Source organism: Arachis ipaensis, chromosome B9 (genome assembly GCF_059453495.1).
Source record: "Arachis ipaensis isolate K30076 ecotype BB chromosome B9, ASM5945349v1, whole genome shotgun sequence".
Taxonomy (NCBI): domain Eukaryota; kingdom Viridiplantae; phylum Streptophyta; class Magnoliopsida; order Fabales; family Fabaceae; genus Arachis; species Arachis ipaensis.
In genome coordinates, this window is record NC_142444.1 from 98,893,949 (window position 1) to 98,906,145 (window position 12,197).

The window sequence follows — 12,197 nt, forward strand, 5'->3', positions numbered from 1 at the left end:
TGAAGACTGCACTAATCAACCTAATACCTAAGTTTCATGGCTTACCTGCTCAGGAGCCTATCAAGCACCTCAGGGATTTTCAGACAGCCTGCTCAACTACTAGGCGTCATGGTGCAAATGAGACTACTATTTTGTTGTCTGCCTTCCCATTTTCTCTTGAGGAAAAGGCAAGGGAGTGGTTCTACACTCAGCCTGAAGCAGTCGTTACTAATTGGGATCTGCTTAGAAGGGAGTTCCTGGACAAATACTTTCCTGCTGAAGTTATAGACAGACTGAGGAAAGAGATTTTCTGCATTATCCAAGGTGAGTCAGAGACCCTTTACGAATACTGGGAGCGCTTTAGGAATCTCCTAGACTCGTGCCCCCACCACAAGATTGACCAGATCGTGTTGATCAGCTACTTCACACAAGGCATGAAGCCTCAAGATAAGACTACATTAGATGCTGCAAGTAATGGCTCTCTGAAGAAGTATAAGATAGTGACAGAAGCGTGACAACTGATCACCGATCTAGCTGAATCTAACCGGAATGTCAGACATAGGAACAACCATCCCAAGGCTGTTGCGGAGGTTTCCTCTAGCAGTGAGACTGCTGCTCTTACTCAGACTCTGGGAGAGATGACTAACATACTGAAGCAACTATAGCTGAATCAACAACAACCTCAGCCTCCCCTATCACAACAGAGTCAACAGTTGGTTCCTCAATGAGTATGCGGAATATGTGCCAATTATACTCATTACACTGATGAGTGTCTGCAGCTCCAACAAGAAGACAACACCTTGGCAGCTACTCATAATTTCTATGACCACCCGAATCAAGGATACTATCAACAAGGCGGCAATTATAACCAAGGTGGGAACTATAACCAAGGTTGGCAAGACAACTCCAACCAGGGGTGGAGGGATAACTCCAACTAAGGATGGAGGGATAACTATCACAGAGGAGGCAGAGACAACCAGAGAAATCAGAGGTAGAATAATAATAACAATCAGCAAAACTGGTATCAGTAGAATCCTCCCTATCAATAGCAGAACCAGAACCAGGCTTACAGAGCACCTCACCTAAGGTAGTCCCAAGCGTCTCAGAACAACCAACAGCAGGCCCCTCAAATCACTTACCCCCTTCTTCTTCTAATGATGAGATGCTTCGCACTATGACGCAAGGACACCAAGACATTCAGAATTCAATTAACTCTTCCATAAATGGTCTTAGCTCCACCATACAAGCTCTCATCTCCCGGATGGATTCACTAATTACCTCTAACAATCAACCTTCAAGCTCCAGTGCAATTCCTTCTCAACCTTTACCCAACCCCAAAGGTGGCATCAATGCCATTACTTTGAAGTTCGGAACCACACTGCAAGAGAAGAGTCATGAGGAGCCAGGCTTAAATGAAGATATCCAAGTTGAAGATGTTGTTGAGGTAGAAGATGCCGAAGAGAAAGATGAAGTACAAGATATGGCTGAAGAAGAAGCCGCTCAACCAGAGAATAGCACACCAAAGGAAGCTGAAGCTACAAGAGGTGCCATCCCTATCCCCTTTACACACCTTGCTAAGAAGTCCAAAAAGTAGATGGAGCTCGACCCAAAGATGGTGGAGATCTTCAAAAAGGTTGAGGTAACCATTCCCCTTTTTGATGCTATTAGTCAGGTACCTAAATATGCGAAGTTTCTAAAGGATTTATGCATGCATAAGAATAGAATACAGGATTTAGAAACTATTCCCTTAGGTAGCTCAATATCTGCTTTAATGGGTGATATACCTAAAAAATGTAGTGACCCAGGTCCATGCATGGTAACTATTACTATAGAGGGTGTGAAATTTTCTGACTGCATGTGTGATTTAGGCGCGTGTGTTAGTATAATGCCATTATCTGTATATGATGCTTTGAGGATCCCTCCCTTAAAAAGGTTGGCAGCACGTTTTGTTTTGGCAGATAAAAGCATTATCTCTGTGGTTGGAATTGCTGAGGACGTGCTGGTGAGCATTAAGGGGCTCACATTTCCTATTGACTTCTATATTTTGGAGATGCCCCCTAATGACTCAGGAAGACCATCATCCATTCTTCCTGAAAGGCCATTTCTGAAAACTTCAAAGTTCAAGTTGGACGCATTCTCAGGAACTTACTCGTTTGAGATAGATGGCAGAGCAGTGAGCTTCAACCTGGATGAAGCCATGAAGCATCCTCCGGAAGATCATTCCTCTTCCAGTGCGACATCATAGATGAAACTGTAGCTGCAGTTCACCAAGAAGAAGTAGAAGAGATGCATATGGAGCAAAGCACAAGTGTGGGGAAGCCCCCTGAAGCAGATGAAGATACCTTGCCACCATCACTAGCTCCAGAAGATCAAGTACCTGGCCATGAGCAGAAAATGGAGTTAAAGTCCCTTCCACCCCACCTCAAGTATGCTTACCTTGAGGATCATCAGAAGCTCCTAGTCATCATTGCAAGGGAACTCACTTCCCAATAGGAGGAGCAGCTGCTTAGTGTGCTGAGAAGACACAATAAAGCAATTGGGTGGAGCTTGATGGATATAGTAGGCATCAACCCTCAAGTTTATGAGCACAGAATATTTTTAGAAGAGGGGGCAAGGTCTATCCGTCAACCTCAAAGGCGGTTGAATCCTACCATCTTAGAAGTTGTCAAGAAGGAAGTAACCAGACTGCTTGCAGTTGATATCATTTATCCCATCTCAGATAGCGAATGGGTCAGCCCAGTACAAATGGTATCCAAGAAGTCTGGAGTTACAACAGTAAAGAATGAGCATGGAAAGCTCCTGACAACTAGAGTGCAGAACTCCTGGAGGGTGTGCATTGACTACAGGCGCCTCAACCAGGCTACTCGTAAGGATCATTACCCCCTGCCATTTATCGATCAGATGCTTGATCGCCTGTCAGGTAAATTACACTACTGCTTCTTAGATGGTTACACAGGCTATTTTCAAATTCATATAGCTCCTGAAGATCAGGAAAAGACTACTTTTACATGTCCTTTTAGAACGTATGCATACAAGAGGATGCCTTTTGGCTTATGTAATGTACCGGCTACTTTCCAAAGGTGCATGATGAGTATTTTCTCAGATCTTATTGAGAGCTGTATGGAAGTTTTCATGGATGACTTTAGTGTGTATGGTGATTCATTTAACCTTTTCTTGGATAGTTTAGCTCGAGTATTGGACAGGTGTGTTAGTTCAAACCTTGTATTAAATTTTGAAAAATTTCACTTTATGGTAAAACAAGGTATTGTTCTAGGACACGTTATTTTTAATACTGGTATTTCTGTAGATCCAGCAAAGGTAGATGTAATTTCTAGTTTACCTTACCCCTCTTCCGTGAGGGAAGTCCGTTCGTTCCTTGGTCATGTAGGTTTCTACCGAAGATTTATCAAAGACTTCAGTAAGGTAGCATTGCCTTTATCCAGACTGCTACAGAAGGATGTTGAGTTTGAACTGAGTGAGGACTGCATGGAAGCGTTCGATAAGCTGAAGATCGCCTTGACTCAAGCTTCGATTGTGAGAGGACCAGACTGGAGCCAGCCTTTCAAGATTATGTGTGACACCTCCAACCATGCAATAGGCACGGCGCTGGGTCAGCGCAAAGGTAAGGATTCTTTCGTAATTGCTTATGCTTCTAAGACCTTAGACGCTGCTCAGTCTAATTACACTACCACTGAAAAAGAGCTTCTGGCTATTGTTTTTGCTCTGGATAAATTTTGAGCCTATTTACTTGGTACTAAGGTGGTAGTGTACTCAGACCATGCAGCTCTAAAATATTTACTAGCTAAAAAAGAGTCCAAACCAAAAGGTTAATACGTTGGATATTGTCGCTGTAAGAATTTGATTTAGAAATTAAGGATATGAGTGGTTTCCAGAATTTAGTGGCAGACCACTTGAGTTGCCTCGAGCACATTAAGGACGACTCCACTCCTATCAATGATGCTTTTCCATTTGATAGCTTGCATGCAATATCTGAAGTAGTTCCTTGGTATGCACCTATAGCTAATTATCTAGTTAGTCATACCTTCCCTCCCAATTTTACTAAGCATCAAAAGGACAAGCTAAAAAGCGAGTCCAAATATTATATATGGGACGACCCATATTTATGGAGGTATGGTGCTGACCAGATAATTAGAAGGTGTGTGCCTCAATCAGAATTCTAGTCCATTTTAGAGGCCTGCCACTCTTCTGAGAGTGGAGGACATTTTGGCCATCAAAGAACAGCTAGAAAAATTTTAGATTGTGGATTCTGGTGGCCTACTCTTTTTAAGGATGCTACTGCCTTCTGTAAATATTGTTTCCCATGCCAAAGGTTTGGAAATATATCCAAGAGGGATGAGATGCCCCAACAGCTTATGCTATTCTGTGAAATTTTTTATGTCTAGGGCATTGACTTCATGGGTCCATTCCCAAACTCTAGTGGTTTCTTATATATATCGTTAGCTGTAGATTATGTTTCTAAATGGGTGGAAGCAATTCCTACCCACACTGATGATGCTAACACTGTTGTCTCCTTTGTTAGAAATCATATTATCTGTCGCTTTGGATCACCACGAGCAATCGTGAGTGATCAAGGCACTCACTTTTGTAATAGGAGATTAGCAGGTCTACTGAAGAAGCATGGGATTGTCCACGAGGTAGCAACAAGTTACCATCCTCAGACCAATGGGCAAGCAGAAGTGTCTAACAGAGAGATAAAGTGCATTCTGGAGAAGATAATAAAGCCTCATAGGAAGGACTGGAGCACCAGACTTGTAGATGCGCTTTGGCTTATCGGACAACATACAAGACACCCATAGGAATGAGCCCCTTCTGCCTAGTATACGGAAAGGCTTGTCACCTCCCAGTGGAGGTGGAACACAAGGCTTTCTGGGCTGTAAGGGAATGCAACATGGGATTTGAGAAGACTGGTGCTGAAAGGAAGCTGCAACTGGTAGAACTAGAGACCCTTCGACTCAAAGCATATGACAACTCTAGACTATACAAAGAGAAGGTGAAGGCCATGCATGACAAGCACATCAAGAGAAGACATTTTAGACCTAGGGAGCTAGTTTTCCTCTACAACTCAAGGCTAAGGGTCATGCTAGGCAAGCTGAGATCAAGATGGGAAGGCCCCTACAGGGTAGAAAAGGCAGAGCCATACGGAGTCTTTCACCTGAGTCATCCTTCAAGTTCTAAATTCATCAAGGTCAATGGACATCGCTTAAAGCTGTATCATGATGAGAAGATAAAGGACAACAAGGAGCTAGAGGTCTTCCTCTTAGAAGATCCACCAACAGAAGTAGATTGAGCTTATGGACCGTCCAACTTAAGGACGTAAAAGCAAAGTGCTAGGTGGGAGACAACCTACCATGGCATCATCGTTCCTTTTTATTCTTAGTCTTATTTTATTTTATTTTTATTAGTATTTGATGACTCCAATTCACACCCCATTCAAAAATTGGTGAATTAGTTCTTTTGGCAAGCGCACCAAAATTATCGTCAAGTAATAACCCACAGTGGAGTGGGATCGTATCCACAGAGATTGGCAAATTCGAGCAGTTTTAATTAATTGATGAATTAGTCAAGCGGATCAAAAAGATTGTGAAGTGCAGAATTGTAAATGACATAAATGTAAATGACTAGAATATAACGAAAATCAATAAAGTGCAAAAAGAGAAATGGCAGAATGTAAATTACAGAATCATAAATGACTTGAATGTAAATGGGAATGGGGAATTGTTGAATGTAAAATTAAGCTGTAAAGAAATGGATAGATAAGAATGGGGAAATTCATTGAGATTGGGAAATGTTGTCTCTTTGGATCAAATCTAGCTTAGATCCTCTTCAATCATGCAACTCATTGACCTCTTGGCAATCATGATTGATTGAGCCCCAATCCCTTGGTGACTCAATCTCTCAGATCTTGATCAATAGCCAATTCCTTGGTCTAATTGCTCATGAAGAGAGATATGCTTGGTCCCTGATTATACCACACACCATTATAGGTCCAAGTAGAGGGAGGAGTATATGTCACATATCCAAACACCAAAACCTAGATTCTACTCAAGTGTGAGAAGGGATTTCAAGCATGGTTTCATGTTTCCTTTCCCAAGGTTCCCATGAAACCCAATTGCATTCAATCTCTTTCCAAAGATAATTGAATGCTAAGCATTAAGAACGAAATTCCTTCTAGCAAATCAAAGAGAAAATGAAGAGAAGAAGAATTTTACTATTATCAATCCATCAAGTACAACAGAGCTCCCTCTCTCAATGAGAGGGAAGTTAGCTACTCATAGCTCCAAAAGTACTCAAAAGTGAAGTATAAAATTGGATCTAAAACTGACTGCTTAACCCCCTTCTTCAGTACTCCTTGGGGTATTTATACTACTCCTAGTAAAATAAAAGAATTACAAAAGTGAAAAAGGAAAATTACATTTTGGAGGGAAAAGAAAACACTCAATAAGCGTGACTTCCCAGCTGGCGTGTGGCTGGCGCTTCACTGGCGTGTCACGTGCCCTTCATTTCTGGCTTGGCGTGCCACGCCCAATCCTTCAAGTGGCACGTTCATCTCTCTATCAACCTTGGCATGCCACGCCTTCGAACTCAAGTGGCACGCCATAGTGGAATTCTTGTGTTGGTGTGCCACGCCTTCAAACTCAAGTGGCACGCCCTTTGCCTTTTTCACTTCTCTTTGCCTCTGGAAACTTGAACTAGCGTGCCACGCCCTTGCTCTATGCTTGGCTAGACTTCTCTGGAAAGTTGAACTAGCGTGGCATGCCTAGGGTCTGGCGTGCCACGCCCCTTTGTGAGTGAGTGGTTCCTCTGTTTGACGTGCCATGCCATGAACTCAAGTGGCACGCCCCAATACTTCTTTGCTCTCTGAATGACACTGGCATGCCACACCTGGGACTCAAGTGGCACGCCTAAGTGAAGAATAGTGAGTGGCGTGCCACGCCTTTGATACCAAGTGGCACGCCCCATGTAATTGACCTCCTTCATCCTCTCTGGAAACTTATACCAGCGTGCCACGCCTAAAGGTTGACGTGCCATGCCCATGATCTTGTCTTGGTTCCAGTAGTTGGCGTGCCTCACCTTCGATACCAAGTGGCACGCCCAATCCTTGCTTTTGTTACCTTTGTGCATTGGCGTGCCACGCCTGGTTGCTCAAGTGGCACGCCTAAGTGAGGGTGAGAGGTTGGCGTGCCACGCCTTCGACTTTAAGTGGCACGCCCAGTCTTCAATTGCCTTCCGCCCCTTCTCTGGATTATTGTACCAGCGTGCCATGCCATGCTGTTCAAGTGGCACGCCCATGGATTTGTGAACTCTTCAAGCTTGGCGTGCCACACCTGGGTTCTCAAGTGGCACGCCCAAGTGACTTCTTAGAGCTGGCGTGCCACGCCTTCGATACCAAGTGGCACGCCATAGTGGAGGTTCTTCTTGGAATGGTGAGTTGGCATGCCACGCCCCTTTGCTCAAGTGGCACGCCCATAGTAGTTGATGGGTCAGGCGTGCCACGCCCAACCTGGCGTGCCACGCCCCTTTTGTGTCCTCCATTGTAGTTCTCTGGAATTTTGTATTAGCGTGCCACGCCCAGTCCCTGGCGTGCCACGCCCACATGCATGCTTGGATCTCGCCTCTGGAATTTAGTACTGGCATGCCACGCCCAGCTCCTGGCGTACCACGTCAGTGCATTTTTGTGGCGTTTGCTCCCAGTGGCACGCCAGTTTCACACGCCCAGCTTCTTATTTGTCTTCTACCCATTTTTGATGCCTTTTTCACCTGAAATTTAGCACAACTCATCTCAAAGTAGTGTACCATAATATTCATTAAATAATGCATGAATTATACTGATCAAACGAGATTTATGCTCTTTTATGGTCTTCTTTATGCAAGAAAGAAAGGTAGATGATGGAAGTCATCACAACACCAAACTTAAGCTTTGCTTGTCCCAAGCAAATCAATGTATGTAAACCTTTATAACTTGAGGCCTTGGCTTTGAATGATTGCAATACAACTAAGAGTAAAACTAAGTGTTCAACACATGTATGAATGTTTTAATGTCATGAAAAGCTCTTGGATCCTTGAGGGTTCTTTCAGGTATAGGCTTTAGGGGTCCTTTCTATTGATTGTCACCTTGAAGTAGTAAGGGTTGTTTTGCTTTCTTGACCACGACTCTAAGTGTTTTATCTCAAGACAACCCTTTAATTAAGCTTTCAATTAGCACTCCCAAACCAATTGATTTTAGGGTACTAGGTGTTGAGACACCTCTAAGAATTTACTTGCCCAGGTTTCTTCTTGACACATCTTCACCACAAGCATCTACTAAGATCTTTAATTCTTTTTGAGCTTTTTAATGTTTCTTTTTCTATCCCAATAGTTGATGCTCAGAGCCTTGGGTCTTTATTGCTTACTACCTCTTGGTTCTATGGATATTCAAGGAACACCCTTTAACCTTCCCTTGTTATACCTTCTAGGACTAGTTGCTCTTCCATGACTCATTTTCTTTTTAGTTCATTCAAGGTTCTACACTTAGTCTCTTATTTCTTAGTTTGTTTGATGATCTCTCTTGGCCTTGGTCTCTCTTATTGTTTTTCATAACTCACAGTAACTCTTATGGAGACAAGCTCTACTTTTATTTATGTTGAAATGAAGACTTGAAATACATGGCATTTTATTTCTTGTAAAAAAAAACTCATAAAGACTTCAAACAGGAATTAAAACTAAGCATAAAACATAAACTATCCTAGCATTATCATTTATTCAAAGAGTAAATAAAGTAAAAACTTAAAACAGGATTTCAGAAATTAGAAAGTGTCAACCATGGGACTCAACAACCTTGAGCAGCTTCATCTTTAGTTCATTGGCCCTTTCCCTTTGTCCTTCTTCTTGGAGGGGGAGGAGCCACCTTCATCTGGCTTGGAGGAACCTTCTTGTGCTTTGGCATCCTTGGGCTTCCAAAATCCTGCCCTCCTCATATAATTCCTTTCATCTTTCTTATGTTTGGCTAGGATTTCCTCTTGTCTTGCACTTAGCTCTTCCATTCCTTGCATGAAGGTTGCGTATCCTGGGTTTAGAGCGGCCACGACGTTACACAAGTGATTCAGCTTCGCTTGTGTATTGATGTCATACTGCCTCCTGGATATGGTTCTGGCATCATAGAGATGTCTGAATTCAGCCAAGTTCCTCTGTTACCATTTGCCTTGCTCTACTATTTTGTCCAGTGCACTTCGTACCTCTCCCCAGTCAAATTGTTCTTGTTGCTCCTTCCTCATATGCTCCCAATTTCCTTGGAGTTGTTGAATGTTTTGGTTGACTTGGCTCCATTATTGTTGCTGAGTCTCCTTGAGTTGATTGGCATCTTCTCTCAAGTGGTGTAGGTTTCCCTTCATTTGGTGTACATCTCCTTGCAATTGTTCCCAGTTGAATCCCTCTGGAAATTGCTGATATTGGTATTGTGGTGGTGGTTGAAGTGCCAGGAATTGAGGTTGCTCTTCTGCCTCTTCCTCTTCTTGTTGTTGTTGTGGTTCATAAGCATGAGCTCTTCGTTCTCTGGCTCTGTTGAGTGGGTGAACAGCCACCACCTTGGCCATCTTTTTGGTAGTTATGAATTTGTCTTGCTTCACAAGCACCTCATCAATGATCTTTTCAACTCCAGCCTCATCACATAGCTTCTGTATAATGCTGGGGAATGCCAACCTTGTGTTGTCACTGGTGCTTTTCAGCACTTTGTTGATATTGTTGGCGATCATCTCCCCCACATTGATGTTTTCTCCTTTCATGATGCTGTAGATAAGCACAGCTCTCTCCTTGGTCACCTCTAAAGTGTTGGATGTGGGGATTAGGGACCTCCTCACAAATTCTAACCACCCTCTAGCTTGGAGGTTCAAATCTCTTCTCCTCAATTGGTTGGGTATCCCATCCTTATCATTTATCCAACGTACATTCAGCACACAAATTTCACTCAGGATCTCCTTAAACTCAGGGTCTTGCTGCTTCATTCTTTCTTCATAGCTCCGAGTGGAGCTTGTCCTCTTCACCATTAGCATTCTTTCTATGCTAGAGAGGCTGTAGTCAATGGACTTCCCCCTTACATAGCTAATTTAGCCATAGTATTGTCCTGGTTGAGGCACTGCGTTGGCATAAAATTCCCTCACCAAGCTTTCTACCACTTTCCTTGGTGGGTTGCATAGAAGTGACCAACCCCTATTGTTGATCTCAATATTGATTTCAATATGCTCATTCCTCCCTAGTTGAAACCCAACTTCTGGAATGATCTCCCTCTCACTCACCCAACCATAGAATTGATTTTGGTTGAATACGGAGAGGAACTTGTAGTCATTGAAAGAGCTTGAAGATCCGGAGGTTGGTTCCTTGGTTTTTCTTTTCTTTGAGACTGAGCTTTTTAGTGGTGCCATAAGGTTGAGAGAGTGTGTTTGAGGTTGTGAAATGGGGGTTGCAAGAAAGAGCAAGCAAAACAAGGTTTTGCTCCAACACCAAAATTAGGACTTGATTGTCCCAATCAAGAAAAAAAAGAAAGAAAGTAAGAAAAGAGACGGCAAAAGATGAAAAAAGAAAGGAAGGTGAGGGGTGTATGCTCTTCGTGTGTGATTGGGGATTGTTGAAGTGGGAGAGGAGATGGGGAGGTGAGGCTTTTATAATGGGTGAATGATGTGGTTCGAAGAGTGGGAAATAAAAAGAGTTAAATGTTTTCCCACTTGGGGAGTGGCGCCTAGCGTGGGAAGAGGCGCCAACTCTTCTCTCAAAGTGTCTTCTGCATGTGTTGAGTTCTAAAGTGCAAGTACACTTTGACTTCCTTACTTTGTGAGTCGTTTACCATGTGGACCCCATATTTTTTCCTGAAATTGAAACTGAACCCATTAGTAATGACAAAAGAACCCCTTCTTATTCCTTCTCATCAAGAGTGATTTGAATTGCAACTGATTGGTGTCCCTTGGGACATCAAACTTAATCCTTTGGCATCTTAATAAATTGGTTCCAACATTGTGTATTTAATGTGTTCATAAGAATAGAGTAACATCAATCTTTTCATTTTCTTTTGATTCCAATTCCTCTGAACTCATTAAACCATGTTCATGTTCTTAACCAAAGCATTAAGTGCTTTCAAATTAGGTGACTTGGGCTGCTAGGTGATCCTTGGTGGTGGCCACACCAAACTTAATCTCTGGGCTTACTCTTCAAAATCAAGCTATTAATTATTTGTAAGCCTAGATTAAGTGGGTGGGAGGCCACACCAAACTTAGCAATTTAGCTAGTTCTCAGCCCATTCACTCCTCATTGGTTATGCCTTCATCAAGTTGTGATTCCATAATAGAAAGAAATAAAAGAGTGTAAAAAAAATCTAGCTACCAAAGCTAATATCAAAACTTTCTAATCTACAATTGTAAACTAATCCTAATTTGGTAATGTAACACAAATGTGAGACTGAAAATTAAACTATCTAAAGCAATATATGTTAAACTACTTCTAAGAAAAGCAATTAAATCAAAAAGGATAAAGTGTTGGGGTGCCTCCCAACTAGCGCTTCTTTATTGTCATTAGCTTGACATTCCTTCATCTTTAGCTGAGCTTGTAGCTCACTCTCTGCTCCTCTAAGGAGCCTCCCAAGTAGTGTTTGAGTCTATGGCCATTGACAGTAAAAGTTCTTTGAGTCTTGTCCTCCATGAGCTCCACATGACCATAGGGAAACACCTTGAGTATGGTGAAAGGTCCTGACCATCGAGACTTAAGTTTTCCAGGGAAGAACTTGAGTCTTGAGTTGTAGAGTAACACCTTCTGTCCTTCAGTGAACTCCCTTCTTGCTATCTTTTGGTCATGCCACCTTTTTGTGTTCTCTTTGTAGATTTTTGCATTCTCATATGCTTGATTTCTGAACTCCTCCAGCTCATTGAGTTACATTAATCTCTTTTCTCGAGCAGCTTGCTCATCATAGTTTAATATTTTTAGAGCCCAAAATGCTCTATGCTCAAGTTCAACTGGTAAGTGATAAGCCTTGCCATATACCAGTTGGTATGGAGACATCCCAATGGGAGTCTTATAGGCTGTTCTATAGGCCTATAGTACATCATCCAGCTTCTTAGACCAATCCTTTCTTGAGCTTCCAACAGTTTTTTCAAGGATTCATTTCAGCTCTCTGTTGGAGATTTCAGCTTGCCCGTTAGTCTGTGGGTGGTATGGGGTTGCCACTTTGTGCTTTACTC